Source organism: Macaca fascicularis, chromosome 1, assembly GCF_037993035.2.
Source record: "Macaca fascicularis isolate 582-1 chromosome 1, T2T-MFA8v1.1".
Classification (NCBI taxonomy): Eukaryota; Metazoa; Chordata; class Mammalia; order Primates; family Cercopithecidae; genus Macaca; species Macaca fascicularis.
Genome location: NC_088375.1, coordinates 142,646,366 through 142,674,028, shown reverse-complemented (window position 1 = coordinate 142,674,028; position 27,663 = coordinate 142,646,366). Strand labels below are relative to the sequence as shown.

The 27,663-nt window shown below is 42.2% G+C and overlaps 1 protein-coding gene and 1 pseudogene across 8 annotated transcripts in view; both read right to left on the bottom strand.

The window, feature by feature from the left end:
* Nucleotides 1–27,663, bottom strand: part of TGFBR3 (transforming growth factor beta receptor 3) — a 206,569-nt gene that overhangs the window by 79,695 nt on the left and 99,211 nt on the right. The gene's annotated exons all lie outside the window — the stretch shown is intronic.
* On the bottom strand, nucleotides 439–594 carry LOC123570666 (U2 spliceosomal RNA; annotated as a pseudogene).

The following is a 27,663-nucleotide window of genomic DNA, read 5'->3' as shown; positions in this document are numbered from 1 at the left end:
TCACATTTTCCCAGTGGCTGTCAGCCAACTGTGATCTCAACATACTTCTACCTTTTTTTGCAGGGACCACTTATGACCAATGTCACTTATCATAGTATACTCTCAGGTCATTGATAAATAAGACACTCAACTTTCATTATCTTTCAAAACCCAGGTTTTTGCACATGGTAAGCACTCAATAAATGTCAAAATAATGTTTTAATTCTCTGCTTTTCGATGCCACAAAAATATTCTATGAATAACTTGCATCATCTTGTTCACTAACTTGAGTATGCATGTCTTAATTTCCAAAATGGACTGTAGGCCAGGAGTTTGAGACCAACCTGGCCAGCCTGGAAAAACCCCATCTCTACTAAAAATACAAAAATAAATTAGCCGGGCATGGTAGCAGGCACCTGATACTCAGGTGGCTGAGACACAAGAATCGCTTGAACCCAGGAAGTGGAGGTTGCAGTGAGCCCAGATCGTGCCAATGCACTCCAGCCTGGGCTACAGAGTGAGACTCTGTTTCAAAAACAAAAACAAAAACAAAAAACTGTGCTTAACATATACACGATAATACACTTGATCTTAGCCAAAAGGCTGGGAAGTAAGCATACACAACAATATTTGATTTATCACAGCAAATTCATATATTTATATGTTACCTAAAGGAGAAAAAAAGGTACAAAGGAATTTAGCTGGATAATTTGCAAAAAAAATTTTAAAAAAAGCAACAATCTAACTGCCATGAGCTATTTCTGCACACAGCTAGGATCATTTTTATATTTGGCATAAGCATAGTGCTAAATCAAAATACTAGATGAACAGTGACGTCAAGTACAGCTACAGCAAAGTAATGTGCTCCTTGGTTGTAAAGACTCTACCTCACAGCACACTTTGGAGATGCTGTCCGCCTCTCGAAATAAACAGACTGATAGCCACTGAGAAGAAGAAGAGATGCTATAGAAACAGCAGAAGCAAAGATTCAAACTGTACTGAACAAAGAGACACACACACTACGGAGAATGAAGGAGGGATGAAATCATCATTTGTTCCAGAGTACCTGAAAACTGCAAAGCAACACTCTGACTGTCACTAATAGCATGTATCAGTAAAAGGTTTCTCTATTTATTCCAAGACTATTTACTGAGTACCATAATGACACAAAGAATAGTAATGTATATCTGCAGGGGCTGCATCAACTCTTCTTCTGAAGATTTTCTTTGCAGTACTTAGGCATACAATTCTTCTTAGAGCTCATAGATAAGCAGAAGTTTGGGTCAAATATATACTACAAAATACTAATAAGCATGTGTCTCAAATGAACAAGAATTTTTTATAAAAGCTCATGAAATGAGAAGAAAAAGATCTATGAGACAGATATTGGTGCTCAGGTCCAAAATTTTCCAGATGGTCAAAAGTGCTGAGGCCTGGCTCATATAATCAAGGAAAGATTTCTAGGAGCCACAGCCCTCAGCTTTCCTGGAAACAGCTCCCTCTTCAATATGTGGCAGTGTCTGGCCAAGATGAATCTCTGACTCTGGCACACGGGGTCCAGGCAGAGCCCCAAAAGCCATTTGGCAAAGAAGAATTCACACTACAATTGGGAAATTCAAAGAAAAATACCCAATAGTTTCTTTAAAAGATCATCTGGCAGGGACAAAGAGTCCTGCAAGCACCCGCTCACCTAATCTCTCAGCAGCCTGTCTTTTCTAGGCTTCCCCTGCTTGAGTAAATCTTGCTGAAGGGAAGATAAAGGACAACCAAAACAACTAACAAAAGAACGATGGTATAAAAGCTTCCAGAGAGAACACACTGCAGTATCTCAAAGAATTCCTGGTTAAGTTGCCCAATTTCTCCCAGGTTGGAAAAAAAAAAAAAGAAAAGAAAAGAAAATCCTCCTTCGGATCAATTATAGCTCAGGGTAGACTACAGTTACAAATATAAGAACATCCTGAAGCTTTTGTGGTTACATTCTCCAGTGCTCATGGTCTAAAGGCCGAGCGGAGGTAGACTACAGCAAATAAATATCCCATGAAGAAACGATACAAAGAGTATCCAGCAATCTCCAGCTTGGAAATCCAAACAGTAGTTTAAAGAGTTGACCATCAATCCTAAGTCAAATTTACACATAAAAATACAGGTTAACATCTTTGTCTATGGGTTCATAAGTAATAACGAATCGAACACTGGGACCATGCGAGCTGTGAAGGCTGGTAAGCTAAAGGGGATGCAGCTCAAAGGAAGCAGCAATGACCAGTCTCGAAACCACTGGCTTCTTTGTAAATCTTTGGGAGTCACGGAGCATTTGAGAACTTAATGCATGTATGAACCCTCTCTTTATCAAACCAAACCAAACAAAAAACATCCACATCACACAAACTTTTGCAGACAATGTCAGGGAATTACATTCATTGCAGGGCCCATGAACTCCAGGTTAAGCACCCATCAACCCAGGTTAAGAACCCCATTGTAAAAGAGTAAGAAAATTCTAACAGCAACAACGGTAACAAAATGGCTCCATCTAATTAAACTACAAATTACACCTCTGGTCTTAAGATGTCATCCTTTCAGGAGAAGAACTAATAGATGAAGACTCAAAACTAAAAAAACTTTAACATGTAGTTTCTGGTGGAACCCATACTTTGACCACAACTGGTCCATGAAGCCTAATCCAAGAGTTCCTGTTCTAACCATGCTGGTCTCAAACAGTGCTGGATATTCGGTATTCCTTATGGTGTGAGAAAATGCAAGCAAATCTGATCTGCCACATCCCTTATGTAACACCATCCCTCATACATTGCTGATTCTTCCCCTAAATGGAAAAGAGCTCATTGGTCTAACCTGTTCTACAACATCTATTCATACTAGGTCTTCTGCGGTTATCTGTGCAACGCAACGAACATATAATTTTATAAAGAAATTCAAAGCAGATCTTCTGGGTGTTTTTCTGGGGAATCTGAACACAACTTGGACCAAAGTCAAGGACAACTCTAAGGAACACAAAGCCTTTGAGTAGTAGAAAGACCACCTCCCTATCTCCCACTTGGGAAGCATGTCCTTGCTCACATTATCAGCAGAAAATAACAAGGACAATCTTTTCTGGACCTTGTTATAGTGAAGGCTTCTCAGTTCTCTAAAGATTATCTTTGATAAGCAAAAACTATCTATTGTCTCAAACTCTGTAAATTACTGGGGGAAACCCTACTTACTTTATGGAAAGATTCCTTATGAAAATTGTTTTGAATTTCCCAAGATTCATAATACAGACGCAAGGCATTTCTACCATAGAGATTTCAGAATATGTATTAGTTAGACCCCCTACTTCAGGGGTTCATTAAAACAAACGAAAAAGCAAAGTAAGCAAGCAACTGATACGCTAGTCTAACAGCTGTCCAATTTTGCTAACGTGTCAGTGAGGTCCATTTCAACATTTCTGATTCTTAGAACAGCCCCTGTGGACCTGTGAAGCAATGAAGTCATCCAAAACACTACCAGGGAAACTCTTATTATCTAAAACCAGACCAAATAATTCTCTGAAATGGATGATTCAATAATCAGTTTACACTAAGATAAGAAAAGAACTCCAACAGCGTGCCTACAACCAAGACCCATAAAATCACATGCTGGTCTGTATATAGCCATCATCTGTCCCCTCTTCAGGGGTAAGGAGATATCCACTTGGCAACAATGTTAGTAGTAACTGAAAACATCCTGAATCTGGGTCTCCCAGCACCCACACTTTGCATGCACAAATGGAAAGGCATAAACCTATTTCAGGACACTAGGGTCCTACCACTGAACTCAAATTTCACTGACATTTGGGCAATATGACTTTTAGGAACTCAAACCTGACCCCAGATGGATCTAAAATGTGCAACTGACTGCTAGGGGTGGGAACAGTATTTATTTAGTTGCTGCTGCAGTATTTAGTATATTCTGGTCTACAGAACCCCTACAGCTGATATTTTATTCACCATTGCTTGTCCTTCACCATTTGGGAATTGGTATAAAAAGATTCCCTCAAAATATTTTTAGAGAACTGGATTTGGAGCTTTTAAATGTTTCCTTTTTTTTTCTTTATATTTCTCTGAATTTCTAGAGGAATATTAATCAGTTGGTGCTGAATTCAAGAAATCTTGACATACACACATTCCCCTACACACACACCCAGGGTCCCCATCCTGACCTGGGGCACTCAACTGACCATTCTCCTTGGTCAAATGGTATCAAGCTCTTTCCCAATGGTTTTGTCTTGAAATCACTTAATGTGCTGAGACGGACACTGGCAGTTCATTTCAGGATTCATCGCCCCTCCCCCCAACAAGGACATGATTCAGGATTCCCTGAGAGCCTCTGAAAATAATCTAATATAACCACAAAAGAGACAAAAAAAAAAAAAAAAAAAAAAAAACTAAAATGAAAGTCTGAAGTGGGATGCAGAAATAAGCTCCGCTCCATATTTTGTATGCCCTGGAAAAATACTGGGAACTAAATTTGGGTTGGGGGTGGAGGGGCAAGAGCTCATATAAACAGAGGAGTATTTATGAAACTACAGGTCATGACCTTCTAAAGGGGTCCTGGGAGCCGTTGCAAGGAGATTCCAGAGACCCAGGCCCTTCCTTCCCAGAGCAGCCACAGCTCCCCCGGCTGCAGGGAAGAGAGGCAGGCAGAGTGGAGACCCTGATGTGTGGGTGGTTCCAGTGGAGGAACGCTGCTAGTGCCCTCAGCAGGCCACTACTGATGCAAGTCTGAGGACACAGACAGGCACTTTTCTATCATTCTTTGGCATTAAGATAGGTTGTGTGAACAGTGTACTGTATACATCACTAACACATTGCAGCCTTGCAGGATTCTGGCCTAAAGTGCACCACAGTGCTCCAGATGGACTTGTGGGTCCAGCTCACAATGCCATCTCCAGTAAAATCTTTCCCCCTCCCTCAGACAAAGCTGGAGCTCTCTCAGACAGCACTGGTGTTTCTACCTCTGCCTGGCACTATAATGATCTGTTTAGATCAAGCTTGTCCAACCCATGGCCACATGCTGCCCAGGATGGCTTTGAATGAGGCCCAACACAAATTTGTAAACTTTCTCAAAACATTATGAGATTTCTTTTGTGATTTTTTTCCTTTTCATTCATGAGTTATCATTACTGTTCATGTACTTCATGTGTGGGCCGAGACAATTCTTCTTCCAATGTGGCCCAGGGAAGCCAAAAGATCGGACGCCCTGGTTTGGATGTTTGTCTCCCCTGCCACTGTGTAAATTCCTCAGGTCATTCTCCAGGGGCAGAAACTGAGTCACACTCATTTCTGTATCCTTAGGCCTAGCACAGGGCCAGACATTTAGTAGGCAGTCAACAAGTTCTCTGAAAGAAGGAATAAAAGAAGGAACGAACAAAAGTTATTAATGAAATGTGACTAGAATAATAATTACAGAGTCATATTGTCCTGTTTTTCTGACCAGAAAAAGGGGGTCAGGGTATACATAGTAAACAGAACATTAACACATAGTCAAGAAAAGCAGATTCCAGCTACTGAAACAAAAGACGGGGATGCTTCCTGGAAGGTATGCTGGACAGGATGTCAAGGCCACACCCAGGTTTTGTGGGACAAGCCACCCTAATCGTCATCCTCTCTATGTGTAAGACAGCGTAGAATGGCACTCAGGCCATCCATGGGAACCACACAAGGCAAAGAAAAGAAAATAGAAAATATTTGTTATCTTAAACAGTTATGCAAATAAAAACACGTAAAATGTAAAAAACCTTTGGAGTGTGTTTTCTTCTTTAGGGATAGACAACAAAGGTAAAATATTCTGAGCAAATGTTTCACTATCTTTTAGAGGCACAGAAATTTACATGGGTTTTCATGTAGGCAATTAAGTGTGTTAGAATGGTTAGAAATTAAAATTCTAGGCAAACTGAAGAAACTCAATATTTGCACATTGATTAAAATGGGGGGAAAGTTTGATTTATATATATATTCCCCGTCACATTTAATAAATACATCCATTCAGATCACTTTATTTTTGTTTTTAACACTAATATGTAACCAAAGCCCCATATAACCATTTACTATACAAATGTATTTCCCCTCAAGTTCTCCTTTTTGGAGACAAGATCTCACTCTATCACCTAGACTGGAGTGCAGTTGCACAATTAGAGCTCACCGTAACCTTCAACTCCTCAAGCAATCTCCTGTCTTGGCCTCCCAAGTAGCTATAGCCACAGGCATAAACCACCATGCCCGGCTAATTTTTTTTTCTTTTTGGTAGAGACAGGGTCTTGCTATGTTGCCCAAGCTGATCTCAAATCCTGGTCCCAAGCAATCCTCCTACCTCAGCCTCTCAAAGTGCTGGGATTACAGGTGTGAGCCACACAGTACCTGGCCTAATTTCTACATTTTATAATGGGCTTCAAATTAGCTTTGCTACTTACCTGTTTAGTAAGCCAGTATTCTGACATGTATATGTCTTTACCAACAACAGAATCTTAGAATGGCCTGTGTGTCAGTACTGTGGTGTATCAAACTGCATAATAAAGAGAATCACTGGAGTGATCATGAGAAGCTGATTTACAAAATAAGCATAGCAGGAACTCAGTTCCCACAAAATCTGGGTACTGGAGTAATCATTCCATCTGCTACACGCAGTCATAGATGAAGCTGTCGTCACTGGGTTAACAAGAATTCTGGACAGAAAATAGAGTTATAATTAAGCATTAACATGCTGCTGTTTGACCTACTTTCTTGTAACCAAAAGTCACATGCACTAGATTCTCACTATTTGCATCCCCATCACTCCTATAGATAGATAGGATGTCCGATGTTAGAATCCTAAGGGCTGTGTTAGAGAATTGCAGGAGCAAATCCTGAATTCCAACGGGACAGCTGACACCAACCAGTTTAAAGACCCCCACAAAGGAACCACCAAATCAGCATGAGAACACCATTTCTTTATCTCCCTGTCCCATGACTTTACCCTGCACTCTTCGACCCATCAACATTCTCCATACTTCAGCCCACTCCAAAACCCTTAAAAATTCCAACTCCAAACTCCTGTGGGAGATGGATTTGAGTTTCCCCCAGTTCAGCAGCTGTACAATTAAACCTCTTTCTCTGCTGCAATCTGGTGTCTCAGTGTATTGACTTGCTACGCACATTGGGCAATGAACTATAATGGCGGTAAGATCTCAATAAGGATTTCTGTTTAAGCAGCATCTTAAAGTTAGTTAATTTGTAACAGCAAAAACAAACAAAAAACCCCACAAAATGCAGTTGATTCAGGTAGCGATTTAAGATGCTCTCAGCATCCAAGGATGGTATTTGGATTCCCCTGGGCTAAAGTACAATCTTAGAAAGTATATTAACCTGAAGCTGGTAAGGAATTCTTTAGGAGTACAGTGTTACCTTGCTAGCAGAAATCTAGAGAGAAGTAATTACTAAGATATGAACATTCAAAAACACCACACTTGGATTATTGTTACAAACAGTGGTGGCAGCAATAGTGAAAACCATCATCATCATATCATCTCCTAAGGAAAGACAATAGGTAGATCCATGGCTCCTGTTGAGAGTGCTGCTCTCATCAAAAGGAAGTGCTCTGCATAATTATCTAATTAATCCCATCTTAAAGGTAAAGAAGCTGGTGTTCTTGCCAAAGTCAGAAGGCTAGAAAATGACAGTGCTGGAAGTAGAATGAATGTCTCTACCTGTCTGTCTCTCTCTCCCCCTACCTACCCACCCCCATCTTTAATCTTGGGTGTCAGCCTTGGGGCACAGAGGAGAATGGGAAGCTGCTCTATAGTAATAGGAGGCAGGAACTATTTTACTGCTGGAAAATATATACAAACTCAGCAAAGTAAACTTCTCAATTCTTTCTGGAAGCAGGGAGAAATGCATTAATTACTGTTTTGTATTTTCACATTGGATCACAGAAAAAAAAAAAAAAAGCCATGCTCTTTAAGAAGACTTTGTGTTGGTTGGGCACAGTGGCTCACGCCTGTAATCCCAACACTTTGGGAGGCCAAGGCAGGAGGATCACCTGAGGTCAGGAGTTCAAGACCAGCCTGGCCAACATGGAGAAACCCTGTCTCTGTTAAAAATACAAAATGAGCCGAGTGTGGTGGCACATGCCTATAATCCCAGCTACTCGGGAGGCCGAGGCAGGAGAATCCCTTGAACCCAGGAGGCGGAAGTTGCGTTGAGCCAAGATTGTGCCACTGCACTCCAGCCTGGGCAACAAGAGCGAAACTCCATCTCAAAAAAAAAAAAAGAAAAGGAAGAAAGAAAGAAAGACTTTGTGTCCAGAGGATGTTACTGACCTATATCCTGTTGACCCATCTCTTACAGCATCCAGAATCTGATCCTTGTATTAACTTTGTACACACAAACTATCTCAGAGGATGGGGTGGGACTTGTATTTTTATCACCTTAGAACCTAGTGCAATATCTGGCACTTACAGGAATTACAGTAATATTTGGTGATGAATGAATGAATGAAGGAAGGAAGGAAGGAAGGAACTGATATGTTTTGGATCTGTGTGCCCATCCAAATCTCATGTCAAACTATAATCCCCAATGTTGGAGGTGGGGCCTGATGGGAGGTGATTGGATTATGGGGGTGGTTTCTCATGAATGGTTTAGCGCCATTCTCCTAGCGCTTTCTCATGACAGAGTTCTTACCAGATCTGGCTGTTTAAAATGTTTAGCACCTTGCCCTTCACTATCTCTTCCTCCTGCTCCATCCATGTAAGACGTGCCTGCTTCCCCTTCACCTCTGCCATGATTGAAAGTTTCCTGAGGCCTCCCCAGAAGCTGCTATGTTTCCGGTACTGCCTGCAGAACCGTGAGTCAATTAAACCTCTTTTCTTTATAAATTACCCAGTCTGGGTATTAATTTATGGCAATGTGAGAATGGACTAATACATGAATTAACACACACATTTTAAAGCATAATTCAATGTCTTCCAAGATCTACATTTTCTTCTAAGTTGGCCACATCTCCTGTAACCCAATCCTTTGGGTCACTCTGCCTTCCTTTCTAAATTACAGGCAGTTTGACCTGGTGGTTAAGAACAGCGACTCAGAGTCAGGTATTAGGTTGGAATCTCAGCTCTCCACCTACCCACGCTAGGGCCCTGAGGGATATTAAGACTCTACTCGCATCAGTTTCATCAATTGTAACATGGGGATAATAATTGTATCTATTTCATCAGATGTTAAATCTGTCATTTGTCGAAAGCACTTAGAACAGTGACTGGCATCTGGTAAGCACTCTCTAAGTGTTAGCTATTATTACTTCTGCCCACTAAAACCACAGCTGCTATTCTCCATTCCCTTGGTTCCTATGCAAAGAAGCTCTTGTCTATACCATCCTCCACTGAGGCTTCAAGTCAAAAAGGGTTTCCTCATAGTCCTCTAAACATCAAGCTGTTGGCAACCTTGGACTCGGCTCACATCCTCTTCCTAAACCAACTTCTCTCTGGGCACACACAGGCCCTGTTAAGCTTCCCCTTTGCCCCCACTCTCTTTCTTCCCCACCTGGCAACCCCACTTCCTGAGTCACGCTCCCAAAGCTTACTCATAGCACTATCATGACCAACAACATCTCCAAGGCTCACTTCATTCTAGCCAGACTTGGAGATACTTCAAAGGCCCCATACAACTGGAGAGAAGAATAAGGGAGCTGTTTTTTTTCGTTTGTTTGTTTTCTTTTTTTAATACAACACATCCTGAAGGGGATACCCTGTTTCCATGCGTGTATTTTACTGTGACACAAACCGATCACTCTCAGGCTTCAACAAGCTCGGTGAAGACCTCCACCAGATACAAAACCAAAAAGGCCAAGACAGCTGCAAAGGTTTCTATTTCCCTAGAGATGGGAGTTTCATGGAAGGCTAAGGATCACCACAGCAACCAGACTACAAAAACAGTCGTGGGCTTCAGCACCATAACTCTGGTAAAGCAATTTGTGCTCCGTGAAAGGCTGGGGCACAGAAGTTGAAGAATGATCAAAGTAAACACTGCTCCTCAGGCACCATTTTGTTGTGCTGATTTCAAGACACTGAGTCTCAGCATCAAAGTTCTGTTATGAAAGATGCGCATCGAGTGCCAAGGATTTGCTAGGCTGGACCGCCTGCCCTGGTGCAAAGGTCTGGAGAGAAATTCATAGCACATTTTCCAAAACAACCATTTCAAATTTGCTCTAAGAGCAGACCAGGGTAAAAATGTATGCCATTATATCAAGTTACCCTGCCCATGCTAGAACAACTGTTGATCCCAATCCTGGATTTAAAAAAAAAAAAAAAGAGTGGGTGATTTTTTCTCATAAAACCCTAAATAGACTTTATCCCATGCTCAACTTACATAGACTGATTCCTACAGATTTAAGAAAAAAAATTCTCTAAATTTTATTAAATACTAAATGAAAAGAATCACCTGTTCTAGTCTCTGATCTGCTACCCTAAATCTATACTACAGTTTACATAATAAATAAGAAACTACAGCGCACTATTTCTACACTATATAGAAGCAGCAACTATAGAGTATAGTAACTAAAACAGAAATCTCTTCATGGATTTATAAAAGCCTTCAATATTTATTAGTATGATTAATTATTAACTATGTTAACTACAGCTTGAATATATAGAACTTGTTCTTTTTAAAGAAACTCAGATTGGTCTACCTGAGTAATCTTACAATATCCTCAAAAATTAGGTTAAAAAATATATAGTTCCCATTAGCAAATTTATAGAAAAATCCCTCAGACCTCTGTTATGTTGGCAGTACACAATGCAGTCCTAAAAAACACTTAGTGGTAGTGAGAAATCTGTAACTTAAACTGCCCCAAACAGGAACACTGAGAAAATACAACTACAACCATGTGATATGTACACATACTTATCACACCCCTTTCTCTAGGATGTGTCCCATGTATAGTGTGCTGCTTTCTGAATCTTTTGTGGGGAAGGGGTCCACTTACACAATTTCTGGAGTTTCAGCAGATGCTCAGTAAGTCAGCAGGGACTCTGCTGTCAACAGAATTTATTGTTCCATAGGCCCCTCTAGCCCAGCAGTTTGCAATGCATAAGAGGTAATTAGTAATATCTAACACCTAAATGCTTCACAGACAGGAATGAATGGCTTGGCTTACAGGCTTGCTCAGTCTTTTCTAGCCGCACCTTCCTCATTTTATCTCTAGGTTAATAAGCGTGAAGTTACTAAGCAAACAGGGAAAAGAAGTTCTCATGTTATGTTTTGCACATTTACTATTCATTCCTCAGAAACTGAATGGCTATTAAATGCGTAAAGCACTTTACTCAGTCAATCATGTGGAGATACTAAGAATGTTTTAAGATATACTTTATGTATATATTTTTACAGGAATTAAAAACATGATTTCATGTTTAGGAAGTTGAGGTAAAGTCATTTTTTAAGTGAGTAGATTTAAGAAAAATATTAGGGGCCAGGCGCAGTGGCTCATGCCTGTAATCCCAGCACTTCGGGAGGCCAAGGCGGGTGGATCATGAGGTCAGGAGGTCAAGACCATCTTGGCTAACATGGTGAAACACCGTCTTTACTAAAAAATACAAAAAAATTAGCCGGGCGTGGTGGTGGGCACCTGTAGTCCCAGCTACTAGGGAGGCTGAGGCAGGAGAATGGCATGAACCCGGGAGGCGGAGCTTGCAGTGAGCCGAGATCGTGCCACTGCACCCTAGCCTGGGCGACAGAGCAAGACTCTGTCTCAAAAAATAAATAAATAAATAAATTAGATAAATAATGCAAATAATATATGAATACTACACAAACTGTGAAGACTAATAGCACATATAAACTTATATTTGGGAAGCACCACTAGGTAATGAAAGGGCTTCAAATGTGAGTCAGACACAATACTTGCCCTCAAGAAGTTCACAGTGTGATGGGGGCAGAGGGACAGGCAGATACAAACACATCTGTGCACAGCAGGAAGGGGCACTTCAGCTGGGCTGCAGGGTCAATGGGGAAAGGTGGATCTAAGGGGTCCAAGCAAGGAGGATGGCAGTGGAGGCAGCATGAGTGGGTCTGAGGAATACTTAATTCAGATGGAGCTAAGGAAATATAAAAAAGAATAAAGAAAAATGTCGTTGAAAGGGTACTGGAGCCAGATCACAATGAGCCTTGAAAGCCAAGCTTAACCAGTTAATGAAAGACGACCATTTGCTTTTCGGAGACATGGACCATGATTTGCTTTCTGATAGATAATGAGTACACTAACTTCTGGCTTAGTAAGTGTCACTTAGTTAACCACATTACTGCACTGATTCACTAAAAGAACTTCTGTTACCTGACTTACTTGCCCAAAAGAATACATATCGTTCACAAATCTAATAACAATTTTAAATCCCATTTTTGTTTAGGATCCCATTCCAAGTCTTCTATATTGTTGCTGAATTACCAAGGAATATCTTGCATGGTGAGAAAAATCAAGCTTTAGCCCTCAACCCTAAATCTCCTAGACTTGAGGAGTTTGTTCCCTGGCTTTGTTCCCAGGTCGTAGTCCCTCAATAAACACTTGTTAAGTTTGGGGTATAACCATAAACTATCAACAAATAGTGAGCTAGGAGCCTTGAGCATTTCTATAAGGAACAATTTATAGGGCCTGGTAATTCTGGTCCTGGTTATATTATTTTATGCAAAAGTCTGTAAGTCCTATCCATAATTCTCTACTGTGTAAGAAATGAGCTGAATTAAGCCTCTTATCTATCCCTCTACTTTATCATCCCTAAGGCGAAAACAAGTCACCATTGTAGAGTGGTGTACAATATCTTCCTGAGATGCCCTCTTAAATCTTGGCAAGACATATCAATACAATATTAGCATCTTCAGTACACATCTGAGACCATTTTAGGTCAGAATCTCTCTCATTCTTTTCAAAGAAGAAAGTAAGTAAACTGTTGGCATGAAATTTTAGGAGAAAAACAGGATTGTCTGATTTCTACAAAATAATCATTTGTTGTTTGTCCTCAAGGAAAAAAAAAAGTTAACTGTCCTTGCCTGAGAAACAGAGGAAATTAACTTTCACTATAAACCACAAACGCTGGTGCTCCCCAGTTTTGCCTTCCTCCTAATGTAAGATCCTAACATATCATTCATTTTAAAAAGGGGGTCAGGCACAGTGGCTTAGGCCTGTAATCCCAGCACTTTGGGAGGCTGAGGTGGGCAGATCACTTGAGGACAGGAGTTTGAGAAGAGCCTGACCAACACAGTGAAACTTTGTCTCTAAAAATAATAAAAAATAAATAAATAAATGATTTTTTTGCTGAAGTATCTTACTTTGGGCTTCAGTCTCCCCATAAATGAAAAGGTTGGACTCTATCTCTATGGCCACCTATAACTCTAGAGCCGATGGCTCTTCCAGTAACTAATAGAGTCAGTAAAACCCTTCAAGACAGATCTCTAGGCCAGGCACGGTGGCTCATGTGTGTAATCCCAGCACTTTGGGAGGCCGAGGTAGGCAGATTACCTGAGGTCAGGAGTTCAAGACCAGTCTGGCCAATATGGTGAAACCCTGTCTCTACTAAAAAATACAAAAAATTAGCTGGACGTGGTGACAGGTGCCTGTAATCCCAGCTACTCGGGAGGCTGAGGCAGGAGAATTGCATGAATGTAGGAGGCAGAGGTTGCAGTGAGCCAAGATTGCGCCACTGCACTCCAGCCTGGGCAACAGAGCAAGATTGTCTCAAAAACAAAAGATCTCTAGAAATGAATGTATCTCAATAAATGAATTGATGTGACTGAATTATCAATTTCACAAATGCCATGTCACACGAAAATGATTTGTGTACTCAATTAAAAGGAGTAATTTTAAAAAGTTTAGTTTAGCCTGCCAGAGTGAATACTAGAGAACAAAATAGAAGTGCTTTCTTCTTTCAACAAGTGAAAATGGCTTGAAATGCTGGTTTGAAATATTAAATAATGTTTGTTTTAGAGAGTTTATTTGCTTTCCTTAACTTTAATTTTGGATAAGTGTGTGCCCGCTTAGTCTTTTACATTTGGCAGAAGCAAAACAAATAATGAAATACTCAAAGCTAATCCTAAGGGTAAATCATGATTTACAGTGCATTTTAAAATAGGAAGTGTTGACATGGTAATAGTCTAAAAACAAGTTAATATACTTGGTCTTGCTAATTTCTTTTAGACATACTTTTCTTTTATTTGAGAGTCTCACTCTGTCACCCAGGCTGGAATGAAGTGGCATGATCTCGGCTTACTGCAACCTCTGCTTCCCAAATTCAAGAGATTCTCCCACCTCAACCTCTCAAATAGCTGGGAGTACAGACACGCGCCACCAGCCAGGCTAATTTTTGTATATTTAGTAGAGATGGGGTTTCACCATGTTGGCCAAGCTGGTCCCAAACTCCTGGCCTCAAGTGATCCACCCACCTCAGCCTCCCAAAGTGCTGGAATTACAGGCGTAAGCCACCGCGCCCGGCCTAGATACACTTTTCAATGAGAGAGTTGTATAATTGATACTGAATTTCAGGAAGATGGGCAGATTTTTTATTGAAATATAAGCTTCCAATAAATCAAAATGAGATTTTAAAAAAAGAGTAAATGCAAACAACAGTATCCCACTGTCAGGTTCTCAAACGCCGTTTTGATGGGATAAATCCTCCTCAGTAAGGACAGTAGCAGTTTTTCGTTAAACCGTATATCACTAGCCTGAGAACAAGTCTCGGTTATCACAGTCGACTCATGTGGTGATTGGGAATTCTTTCAGGGCAACAGGCAATGTGTTAAATGGGCACTGTTGAGGACACTGTGCAAAGTTATGAAATTCTCTCTTTCCCTCCTGACATTTTTCTCCAAATACTTCACTGGCTACTCCAGAAGCAAAGGAATAGAGAAAAGAATGAAATCAGAACTAGTGAGTGGACTTGGTTTACTGTCAGATCACTGATAAAAGTCTGAAAGAAACAAAAGGATAAAACCAAAAATGAAATCTATATATAATTGACTTTTAGTGAGAAAGGAGATTTTAGAGACATGCTATTCCAAATGTTTGTTATAGATAAGGAAATTGAAGCCCAAAGAGGTCATGGGTTGACCAAGTTCTGCAGCTGGCTATGACATGGTTGGGACTAGAGCCCAAATATCCACTCTGGTAATCTAGTTTCTACTTCTCTTGCCAGTGGAACTATTCACATTTCTCCTTATAGAACCAATTCTCTGTTGTTAGGAAACAGGGACTCCCCAAGTCTTCAGAATTCAGGGTCAGCTCTTTTAAACACTGGATAAGAACAGAGAAATGTAAAGAAATGCCAAGAAACAACTTCCCACTCGGCAGGGCCCCACACGTTCCAACTCCACAAGGACCAACCGCACCTGCCGCCACTCTCCCCCTTGCTAACTCCACTCCAGCCACACGGGCCCCTCTCTCATCTCCAACAAGCCACTTCCAAGCTGAGGGCCTGGACACCAGCAGATCCTTTATTTGGCCTCTTTTTCACCCAGATCACCCCTTTTCATCACTCAGGTCTCTGTTCAAGTGCACTTCCTCTAAGAAGTCCTTCCCAACCACCCTAACAACCAACTCTTCCTGTCACTTGGATACCCAGGTAGCTCCACAACTCGGTGCTGGGAAATCCTTTCATTTACATTTTTACAAAACTGAAGGGAAAAGACAGAAAACCTGTTGGCATCTATCCCAAGAATATCTCCTGGGCACTTCTAAGTAAAGGTCACTGCCAACAACAAAAAAATAACCAACTTTCAACCTACTCAAGACATGTAAGAATTCAAGACCAAATCTGAATGCATCCCAGAGTTACCTGATTCTGCCAGCAGAAGCCCTGCAGTGCTGAATTTCTGGGCATGTGAATGATATATTGTTGCACTGAAACATTCATTTTCCAAGATTCCTTTCCAAATTCAACTCCATGGTTTTTTTTGTTTTTTGTTTTCTAAAGGGCAAAATACTAACCTGTTCCCAAGCTATTCAGCAATATTTTGGCACAGGTAATCCATTAAGAGAATTGTTTGTATAGAACAGAGCTGGTGTTAATAACAGGGCGCCCCAACCTGCCCCTCTTTCTAAGCTCTTCACCTATAGACAACGGCCCAGCTATTCACATTTAATTCTTACCAGATGGCTGTTCTATTGCAGCTCAAAGACTTAGCTGCATATGATTAAGTCAACACACAACACTGGGCGCAACATTTAAGCCCACATTTAAGCAAAGTGAAGAGCTTGAGATCATCTAAATGGGAGAAGGAGCAAGGGAAAACTCACTATCCACTGTATCTTTGTTACCTTTGGCAAATTCTCAAGGGTAGGGAGTCAGGACTGCCAGTGCCTGGCACTGTGCCTGACACATTACAAACAGGTGCTTAGTAAATAATGATTTCATTATTGAATAAATGCCTAAGCCTTGGGAAAGCCCACCTTGCCCAGAGCCACTCACAGTGCATGTCAACTCCATCTATAGGAAGTGTGTTGTGAATTCAAGGTTAGATTCTATCAATTACTTCCCAGTTCATGACCTTGGGTAGAACACTTAACCTCTCTTAGCCTCAACTTCCATACCTGTAAAACAGAGCTAACAGAATCTCCCTTCCAGGAGTGTTGAAAAACACAAATAAAATGCCAGGTTTTGTAATTATCTGCAAAGAAGCCTACCAGTCTCTGACTTTGGCTCTGATCAGCCTAGTGCCATTACCTCCTGCCTACAGGTCCCTGGATTTTCAAGCAGGGTGACAAATTGGTGACAGCTGCATACATGACCCTCCAAACACTTAACTTCCTCATGAGGAACTAATGGTTGTTCTGCCATTTGTCTGCTTTTCCTTCACCTTTGGGATTTGGAGCTCATTAAAGACAAGGGCTGAAAGGTAGCACAGACGTCTTCATCTGTGCTGGTTGTTCCTGTTCAGGCACTGCTAACCTGGACAAGCTCAGGTCTTGCTCCCCAAATCCCACAGAAGTTCTGGAGACTTCTGAACCTAACAAACAAAGGTCCTGGGAAGACCACATTCATTCCACACCTGACCCCAACACCACATCTGCTCTGAGGTTACCCCACATCTCTGAACAAAAACTCAATCACCTGTGCTTGCTGCCTTTCCTCGCTGGCAGGTGCCCTCCAAAAAAATAGGAACATAGGAAGTGCCAAAGCAAGGAACTGCTTCCAAGGCAGCTGACATCACCGGATTGGGAGGTAAAGCTAGAGGTTTCTCCCAATCTGTAGTGGGGAAATTTGGGGACAAACATTTATCTTCAGAGGCCGGTCTACACTGCCCCTTCCAGTGTCACAGGCTGTCACAATTCACCTGGCTTTGAAGACCTGCGGTGTTCAGCTGAAGACCATTCTCCCAGCATCAACACCAACAGGCAAAACCATCAGCTGAAGCTTTCACAGCTGCCAGGGTACTTGCTGTCCTCAACATAGTTCATACTCAACTCGGCTCTATTTTATTTACCAGTCTTCTCCCCTAGTCTTGGAAAATTCTCCTTTCAGCCCTCTGCCAAACCACATCCCTATTTCAAACCTTTCCAAATTCTCACCTCCAAAAAGCAGCACCAGGCAAGCACACCTGGCTCCAATTACTCCAGCAACGCCTTCCCCCAGCCCCAGCCCCAACCCCAGCTCTAGCCCCAGCCCCAACCCCAGCTCTAGCCCCAGCCCTAGGCCCAGCCCCACATCCCTCTAACATGCCTGATTACTTAGCACTTACGTGTTTATCTCAGCCCAGCTGTAGTTGATTAAATCTATTTGGTTAAGTTTCTATCTCGTGTATTTAGGGCAATACACGAGATATTTCTACATCTCTGTACTTTCTGTTACAGGTGTTGCTCTTTGTCCCTGGATGCACAGTGGGTGACCGTGAGCTCCGAGGACTGCCTTTTTTCTCACTCCCGCAATGCTTTGCACGAGTGCCCAGTTCACAAAGGCAGCTGCAGCTGACTGTCCAACTGCCTGGTTCTAATTTATGTGGAGAGAGGCCTCCGCTCAACAAACTGAAATAATTCGTTCTTCTAATCTTCCGTATTTCAATAAATAAATGAAAGATGGAGAAAGATTCACGTGTACTCTGTCCTGACGAAACAGTAGAGCTCTTTGGAAAATCATGAAATTTTTACTGTGCAAAGCAGTAAGATATAAGCAATGAAACTCAAAAGCATTTTCCCAAGTATTCAGAGGCCAGATCTGCCCCCAGATCTGTAAATCCTATGTAATCTAGGTTAAAAAAAAAAAAAAACAAAAAAAAAACATAAGAAGACATGAGACACCCTTAGTTGACATTTCAGCTTTTAGGTGGTTCCTTACTCACTGGATGCTGAGGGTTTCTTTAAGGGGATTTTGTAGTTTAACAACTCCAGAAATGCTTTTGACTCTAGTTTTCAATTGGTATTTTGAAATATTAATTTTCTCAACGTCTTTATATTGACAAAAAAGAAACAGATCCAAATGGGTCTACACACTTGCCCTCAAGTTTAAACAAAAAAGATCACAACACAGGGAAGACCAAGTCTTTTATTAAGACTCACAATCCAGTGCTCTCTTCTATACCTTGAAGCCTTGGTTTAAGAAACATTACTTTATGCCCAAGCCATACATACCAACATCAATAACTGGATCTCTTCAAAAAATATAATTAATGAGAAACTTCCATATACAGAATTTCTAGACTTAACCTATTTGCTAAAGCTAAACTGTGACATCAACATACTCATTTGTTCATGCAAATATTTATTTCACAAATATTTCTTGAGTGTTTACTATGTAGTGGGCCCTGTCCTAATTCCTGGCAATACCAACTAACAAAATAAAACATCTATCCTGATGGATATACTAGCAGAAGAGATAGACAGTGAACATATTTAAAAATAAGTGAGTATCAGGTGGTAATATATTTTTTAAAGTAAAACAGTAAAAGCGTGTGTGTATGTGTGTGTGTGGGAGGGGGGTGCTATGACTATTTTAAATGGGATGGCCAATGAAGGCATCTCTCTGGAGGTAATGGCAAAGCAGGGACTGGGTGAAGGCAGCCACATGAATAACCGGGAGAAGTGCTTCCGGCAAAACAAAGAGCCCATGCAAAGGACAGGAGGCAAGATGTCAGGGCCCACGGCAGCACAGTGAGCAATGGTGAGAGTGCTGGGAGAAGGGGGAAAAGATCATTCAGGGCTCTGGTGGGGATTGGAGATTTTCATTTAAATGTAAGGGGAAACCATGGCAGGAAGCTGAAATGAACTTCGTGACTGAAGTCTTTCAAAAGATCATGCTGGCTGCCACTTAGAGAATAGATCTTATTGGCTAACAATGACAGCAGCTGACATTTACAGAGTGCTGATGATATTCCACGCACTGTTCTAAGCACCAGTCATGCTTTAATTATTTAATAGTCACAGCACCTCTATGAAGTAGATACTATGATTATGCCCATATGAGGAAAATGAGGCATAAAGAAGTTAACTGACTTGCCCAAAGCCCCACAGCTCACAAGCAGTGGAGCCAGGCTTCCAACACTGGCACTCTACCCCAGATCTTGCACTCCTAAGAGGGATGGGCCAGAGGCCCACTGCATCTCAAGTAAAAATGTGGTGGTGGCTCAGACCGAAGGTGGTGGTCAGAAGTGGGCAGATTCAGAATATGGTCTTAGGGTAGAACAAATCGGATTGGATATGACATCTAAGCAAACACAGGAAGTCATGGATAATAATGCCAAGGACTGTGGCCCTGGCAACTGTGTGACAGTGTCCTTTCCAGAGCTGGGGAACACAGGAGTAAACAAACTGGAGACAGGAGGCAGCATGGAACTCAAACTAATGTAAGAGTGTGCTCACTTCCCATGCTGCTGTAACAAATCACCATAAACTGGTGGTTTAGAACAACAGAAGGCTATTCTCTCACAGTTCTGGAGGCCAGAAGTCCAAAATCAGTATTGCTAGGCCAAAACCAAGGTGTCAGCAGAGCCACACTCCCTCCAGAGGCTTCAGAAGAGAACCTGTTCCCAGCCTCTTCCAGGTTCTCGTGGCTGCTGGCATTCTTTGGCCTGTGGTTCCAGACCACCAATCTCTGCCTGTATGGTCACACTGTCTTCCCTTTTGTCTGTGTCATCAAATCCCTGTCTTATAAGGATACATGTGACTGCATTTAGGGGCCAGCAGATAATCCAGGATAATCCTCCATCTCATAATTCTTAATTTAATCACACCTCCTAAGGCTTTTTCTATATAAGGCAACATTCCCAGGTTTAGGGGGTTAGAACATGGGCATATCTTTGGGGACCATTATTTGGCCTATCACAGTCAGGAATACCATAAATAAAAACAATAAAACATACAGGTGTGGAAAAACAGTAAGCAAAGGTTTTCTCTCTTTTACATGAGAATGTGATCTTCTGTTAACTCTCTCAATTCTGTAACCCTGGTAATCTGGTAAGATAATATGCCAATTATAATACAAGGCAACTTGCTATTGGGACTGGAAAATTTTAAGACATCTGATAAGAAGTGACATCTGGGGGCTTCCCTGAGAGCAGTGATTCTTGTAAACTGGGCATATTTACAAGAGAGTACCAAGGAAACTATTTCTACATAGTTGCCTACTAGCTCCTGCAAGGATCTAAGGCTTCTTTTTTTTTTGACATGGAATTTCACTCTTGTTGCCCAGGCTGGAATGCGATGGCACGATCTTGGCTCACTGCAACCTCTACCTCCCGGGCTCAGGCGATTCTCCTGCCTCAGCCTCCCAAATAGCCAGGAATAACAGGCATGCGTCACCACACCTGGCTAACTTTGTATTAGTAGAGACGGGTTTCATCATGTTGGTTCGGCTGCTCTCAAACTCCTGACCTCAGGTGACCCACCCGCCTCGGCCTCCCAAAGTGCTGGGAATACAGGTATGAGCCACCACACCTGGCCTGCCTAAGGCTTTTAAACTAGAGAACTACACACACACACACACACACACACATAGATCTCATCTCCTGGCATTTGAGCCATCAGCTGGAGAGCTCTGGATGGCTATGTGAACTGATGAACTGATGTGTGGACAGTCACAAGGCACACAAGGAGGAACGCCTTGCTGCTGTGCCGTAAGCTGTGGTCCTTGTCCTATATCCTTTTAATAGAATGAAGCCACCTACGGCCTATGATAGTTTCATGGGTCTGAGTGTTTATTTGGACCCAAGAAGACTCCTTGCCTGAGTTTGCTGCCACATGTAATAATATCGTTTCAGTTCATTACTTCCATTTCTTCCTCCACCACAGTTACCAGCAGCAAAAAGGAGTACAGCATTTGTTTCATCTGTTCATGCTCTTGTGTGGCCTCACTCAAACAGCAAAATGGCTAAAAAGGGCAAAGGGAAAGGAAAAGCTAGAGAATAAAAATGAGTAAATTCACAAAAACTGAGCTAACTGTTCCCTCAGGGAGAAGCGAGCACTGCCTACGAGAAACACGCTGCGCTGCCTGTGCTGTGCCTTCCAGAGGCCTCTCCAGCAGAATGAAATGCAAAATCCCTAACCCACAATTCTGCTGGAAATGTGCAAGTGGGCTCATTACTCAGAGCCAAGATAAAGGATAAATCTTTATGAGTACCGTAAGTATGAGTCATAAAAAATAGGAAACATATGTAGGACGTATACACGGTAATAGCACCAAGCCAGAGAAAGTGTTTAGGAAATGTATTTAAGAACACATGACAAAACAGGACGAAAAATTGCCCTTGTACATTGCTCCAAAACACATTAAAAAAAATAACCTCACAGCAAGTCAAGGGCCCATATCACTTTGTTGATCTCGAATAAACACAGATCATTTCCATATTTGGAAATAGGCTGGCCTTTTTTTTTTTTTTTTTTAATGCAAATAGGAGGAGAGCCGAATCAAGAAAAAGTAACTTGGAGTAGACTTTGAAAGATTTTATGATTTGGGAAATTTGAACAGCTTCCAACTAAAATACTGGGAATTAGATCTTAACAGCATTAAAAATGAACAAGAAAGATTCTTTTAGAAAAATAATTGTTAACAATGGTAATATTACCATTTCATTTAGATTTTCACTATCTTAATAACCAGTGGAAAAACAAGTGGAATCTTCAAACCTTATGAAAGCAGGAATCAAAAATAAACAGCAACACATGGGCTGACAACATACTGAGAGCAATCAAGGGCCTGTGTGAAAGCCCTCACGGGGATGCTGGGCTCTGCAGGAAGAACTGGCAGCAAGGAAGAGGCAGAGTCCCCTGGCCAAAAGCACCAAGTGACAATCTGGGGGAGGGGGGTGTTCAGAATAGACGGGAGGGTGATCGGCCCCCAGAAGTCTTTTGGGGCCAGATGACTGAGGCAAAATGTATCATCATTGGAAATTAAGCTCTTCAGTTGCCTTAGATTTTGGAAGACACCCGAATTTAAGACAGCTTGGCAAGGCTAGGAGACACCTACATGCCCAACACAGAATCATGAGTTTCCCAACGGACCTTTGGCTCCCTTGGACCAGGGCTTTCTCCTTTACCTTCAGAAACTGCTGCCTCCCAAGGAAAGCACTGCTTGCACATCGACTGACCTGAGGTTGAGAGGAGGAGCAGAGGAATGTGGAAAGGATTGTTTTTACCTTCATTAAGTGTTAAATTTACCTAGGACTCCCAGAAAGTCAATGCTCTTCAGGAACTATTCTGAGGCAGAAATTTCAATATAACTTCCACCTCACGAAAAAATCCAACCATAGGCCATTAAAAGACCCCAGGGGCATGGCGAGGACTGAGAGGTACGATAGCTCACTTTTGACCTTTTGTTGCTCAGGCCTGTCAGCAGTTGCTATACCTCTTTGCTCCTCTCCCCCAAGGCACCTCAGTATGTGCTCACATCACTGGTAGTGAGGCCACACCTCCCTCTGTGAGGGGCACTCACCTTTTAAGAACATTGATGCCGCTTCCATGTAAACGGGTCCACAGCCATGGAGTCCCTAACCTGTGGCAAACCCCGCATTAGGCACAGAGAACCAACAGCCACGTCACCGACTTGCTGGAGCAAATTCAAAATGGATCAGATGTGTGTACATATGTATCAACAAATAGTTAAGCTATAATGGGCACACGGGGACACTTCAGCTCCGGGCAAGAGTTAGGCTATGGCAGCAACCTTGGATCCTAAAGCTGGGCTCTGTCCTTGCCTCACAGTGAGAATCAGTAACACCTCATCTCATTATCTCTCTTATCTTCAAAAGTATCCAAGTCATACCTGTAATTTGCCCCTTTTCCTCCAAGAGATGTACAAATTTCAGGTTCAGCTGAAGGACTCTGTCGGTCAGGTGAAAAAAAAAGCCATAAATACAAAGCATTATTGTAGAGTGCTCTGGACTAGAACCCTATCTGTCTAATATCTAGGCCTTGACATTTTAGCCTTTTAGACAAGGCCAAGGAGCTCAGGGACAAGGACTCCTTCAATTAGCCAGCAGTACCACAGAGGTGCCCCGGCGGGCTGGACAGGAAAGCACGGAGAGCACGGCTGCAATGGAAGCCAAAGCAGCAGGTCTTCCAAATACAGACTCAGATGCCTGTGTCTTTAAGACCAGACCCTCATAAATGGATTGCTTCTGCTGGACACCACGCTCTAAATAAACAGACTCTTCTGGCCGACACACAACTTCCTGTAGGATTCTGGTGGGTAAAGCTTGAAAAGGCTGCCAAATCCAATGACCAGCAACTTTTGAGCTGACTTAGAAAACAAGCTACAAAGACTTGAGTCCAGAGTAAACAAAGGAAAAAGCCATATTAAACAGGGAACAAATTACTATATCGGCAGGGATATTTTAAGTACTCACTGAGCAAGAAAACAAAATCAAAGAAATCAAGTTATAAGGTATTTAATAATACATGGTAGAGTAAAATGCCCTCTTTCAGTTAGAGGAATCAAAGTTAATTAATTCCAGCAATATTAAGAATTGGCTGGAGTCACCCCCTACATCATGAGGACAGATCATTCTCAATGGCCCAACTTCAAACCTGGCTCAGATCAAATGAGCTACCCAAGGGAGCTGCATAGAATTGAAAAGCATTTATAGCTTTTTACCCAGCTGACGGAAAGGACTAACTAGTTTACTAGCAGATGACTAAAACCCCTCAGAGTAAAGAAGAATGTAACAAAGATTTAGAAATGGACTAGGGAAAGACTGAACAAAGATCTGCAGAGTTTAGAGTAAAAAATAGGATTAATTAAAAGAGATTTAATTAAAAAATCAAAGCGGTCATACAAAATGGAGGACACCTGCTTAGCTCCAGTGTTGAGGGGCTTGGGGACCAAACACTGAGTCCACTAATAGAATGCAAATCAAATAAAGATGCACTATGCAAATCAAATAAAGATGCACTGTGCAAAAGTCAAGTCATTTAAGAAGACTTTCAGTTATACTTTAAATAACATCCTTGGTGCCGTGCAATAACCCAATCTGCATAATGCAAAAAAGACCCAAGACCTAGTTCCTGCCCTAAAGCAGTCCACTCACCAGCTGAGTGTGCAGAATTAACACACACGATTCAGCAGCAAGTAATACAATAAAACATATAATTCTACACTGTGGGAAGGCACAGGTTGTGGTAGGGGGATCAAGAAGATTCAGAGCGATGTTCAGAAAAGAAATGGAGGAGGGTAAAGGAATCAGGTAAGGGTTTGGTAAAGAGCTAAGACCTAAACATAGGCCTCCAATGTGGCAAGAATTGACAGACTGAAGAAAGAAGTCCAGGTGGAATTAAGAATAAAGGCGTGGGGCAAGGGTTTTAGCTGGTAAGCCCAGGGTGAGCCTCAGGAATCTATACACCAAGGGATCTGATGCAGGGGCTTCACACACCACACACACTTTGAGAAGCACTGATACACAACATTAAGTCCAAATCCTTACATGGCCTTTCCAGTCTCATCTTCCACTCAGCCCCAGCCCACCCCCCTCATTGTCTCCATCCTCTATTCCAGGAATTGCCAAGCTCTTCTTGCAAAGGGCCGAATAGTAACTATTTAAAGCTTTGCAGGCCATGCAGGTCTCTGACACAATACTCAACTTTGCCACAGTAGAGAGAAGGCAGCCACAGACAACATATTATCAAATGGGTGTCCTAATAAACTTTAAAAACAGGCATCGGACTGATGAATGCATAAACAAAACATGGCATAGCCACACAATGAAAACTACCCAGGAATAGAAAGGAATGAAACAAATGATACATGCTACAACATCGATGAACCTCAAGTGCTTAATGCTAAGTGAAAGAAGCTAGACACAAAAGATCACATATTGCATGATCCCATTCACATGAATGTGCAGAATAGATAAATCTAGAAAGATTAGTGGCTACCTTGGGCTGGTGTTGGGTTGCGGGGGGTACACACAGGGAATGGGAGAGTGACTGTTAATAGATACAAGGTTTCTTCTTAGGGTGATGGAAATGCTGTAAAATTAGATTACGGGCCACTGGTTGCACATTTCTATAAATATACTAAAAACCACTGACTTGTACACTTTAAACAGGTAAACTTTATGGTACGTAAATTATCTCATTAAAGCTATTTTTTTTTTTTTTTTTTTTTTTTTTTTTTTTTTTTGAGACGGAGTCTAGCTCTGTTGCCCAGGCTGGAGTGCAGTGGCCGGATCTCAGCTCACTGCAAGCCCCGCCTCCCGGGTTCACGCCATTCTCCTGCCTCAGCTAAAGCTATTTTAAAAACAAAAACAGGCAGCAGGTAGAATTCAGTCCTGCCTGGCACCCCTGATCTGTCCACCAGGCACCCCGTGTAGGTGAAGAACTTTGCCTGGTGCCCACTCTTCCCTCTGTGTATATTGAGTCCTCCCATCCCTTGGCCCAACAGCGTCGATTTGACTTTTAAGCCCTCCATCAAATGTTCTTTCTTCTGGGAATCCTTCCCTCACTTCCAGACAGAATGAACACACCCTTTGCTGGGCTTCTGTACTTTTTTTTTTTTTTTTAGATAGCGTCTCGCTCTGTCTCCCAGGCTGTAGTGCAGTGGTGCGATCATGATTCACTGCAGCCTCAACCTTCCGGGCTCAAGAGATCCTCCTGCCTCAGCCTCCCAAGTAGCTGGGACCACAGGTGCACACTACCATGCCTGGCTGTTTGCATTTTTGATAGAAACAGGGTTTTGCCATATTGCCCAGCCTGGTCTTGAACTCCTGAGCTCAAGCGATCTGCCCGCCTCAGCCTCCCAAAGTGCGAAGATTATAGGCATGAGCCACCACAGCTGGCCTTCTACAAATTTTTAAAATATATTAGTCACATTATTTGTCATGTTTCATTAAATTCATTCTTTCTCAACTCTAATAGGTGCTAAAGACATAAAAATGAGTAAGAATCTGGCAGAGCACCTACCTAGCACACAGTGGGTTCTTAATAGTGATTCATTGAACAGGCCTGTGAATGAATAAACAAATTCATTATGAGAGCATTATTTAGAGAAGTTTGGTTTTATGAAGAAGTTCACAAGCTAGACAGAAAGAATCAGGGTCTAAAGCTGAAGAGGCCAGTCCCAGGAGACCAGTTAAGGAGGCTGCAGGGTAAGTGGAGAAAAACAGAGAAATTCAAGGGCAATTGCAGAGGAAATGTCAATAAAACGTGGTGATTGGCCAAATACAGGGTTTAAAGAGAACAGGCAGGCCAGGTGCGGTGGCTTTCGCCTGTAATCCCAGCACTTTGGGAGGCTGAGGTGGGTAGATCACTGGAGGCCAGGAGTTCAAGACCGGCCTGGCCAACATGGTGAAACTCCATCTCTACTAAAAATACAAAAATTAGCTGGGTGTAGTGGCAGGTGCCTGTAATCCCAGCTACTTGGGAGGCTGAGACAGGAGAATTGCTTGAACTCAGAAGGTGGAGGTTGCAGTCAACCAAGATCGTGCCAATGCACTCCAGCCTGGGTGACAGAGCAAGACTCCATCTCAAAAAAAAAAAAAAAAAAGAGGATGAGTAAATACAAGATGGTTCAAAAGTTCCAAGATGGAGGGTACTGGTGACATTGATGGGATAGGGAAGTCAGACTGAAAAGCCAGCACTAGGGTCAGGAGAACTGGCCTGGGAGGGTTCTTAAATTCTATTTTAGAGAGAACAAAAATGACTGTTAGCTAGCAGTTGACTGTACCTACACTGGCCCTAAGTGCCACAGAGACATTTCTCAATGGTCAGTGAACCCTCTAAAAAAGTGCTACTAGCTGGGCACAGTGGCTCACATCTGTAATCCCTGCACTTTGGGAGGCTGAGACAGGCAGATCACGAGGTCAAGAGATTGAGACCATCCTGGCCAACATGGTGAAACTCCATCTCTACTAAAAAATACAAAAATTCGTTGGGCGTGGTGGCACATGCCTGTAGTCCCAGCTACTCAGGAGGCTGAGGCAAGAGAATCGCTTGAACCCAGGAGGCGGAGGTTGCAGTGAGCTGAGATCATGCCACGGCACTCCAGCCTGGTGACAGAGCAAGACTCCGTCTCAAAAAAAGTAATAATTTAAAAAAAAAAAAAAAGGTGCTACTATCATCTCCATTTTACAGATGAGGAAACAGAGCTTAGGGAATTAAGTAACTCACCCAAGTCACACATGAGGAGTGGCAGAACTGAGACTAGCCCTGTATCTAACATGGGAGCGAACCACAGTGGCAGTCACTCCTCCAGTCCATATCTTAGGCACCTGGCAGCTTAAG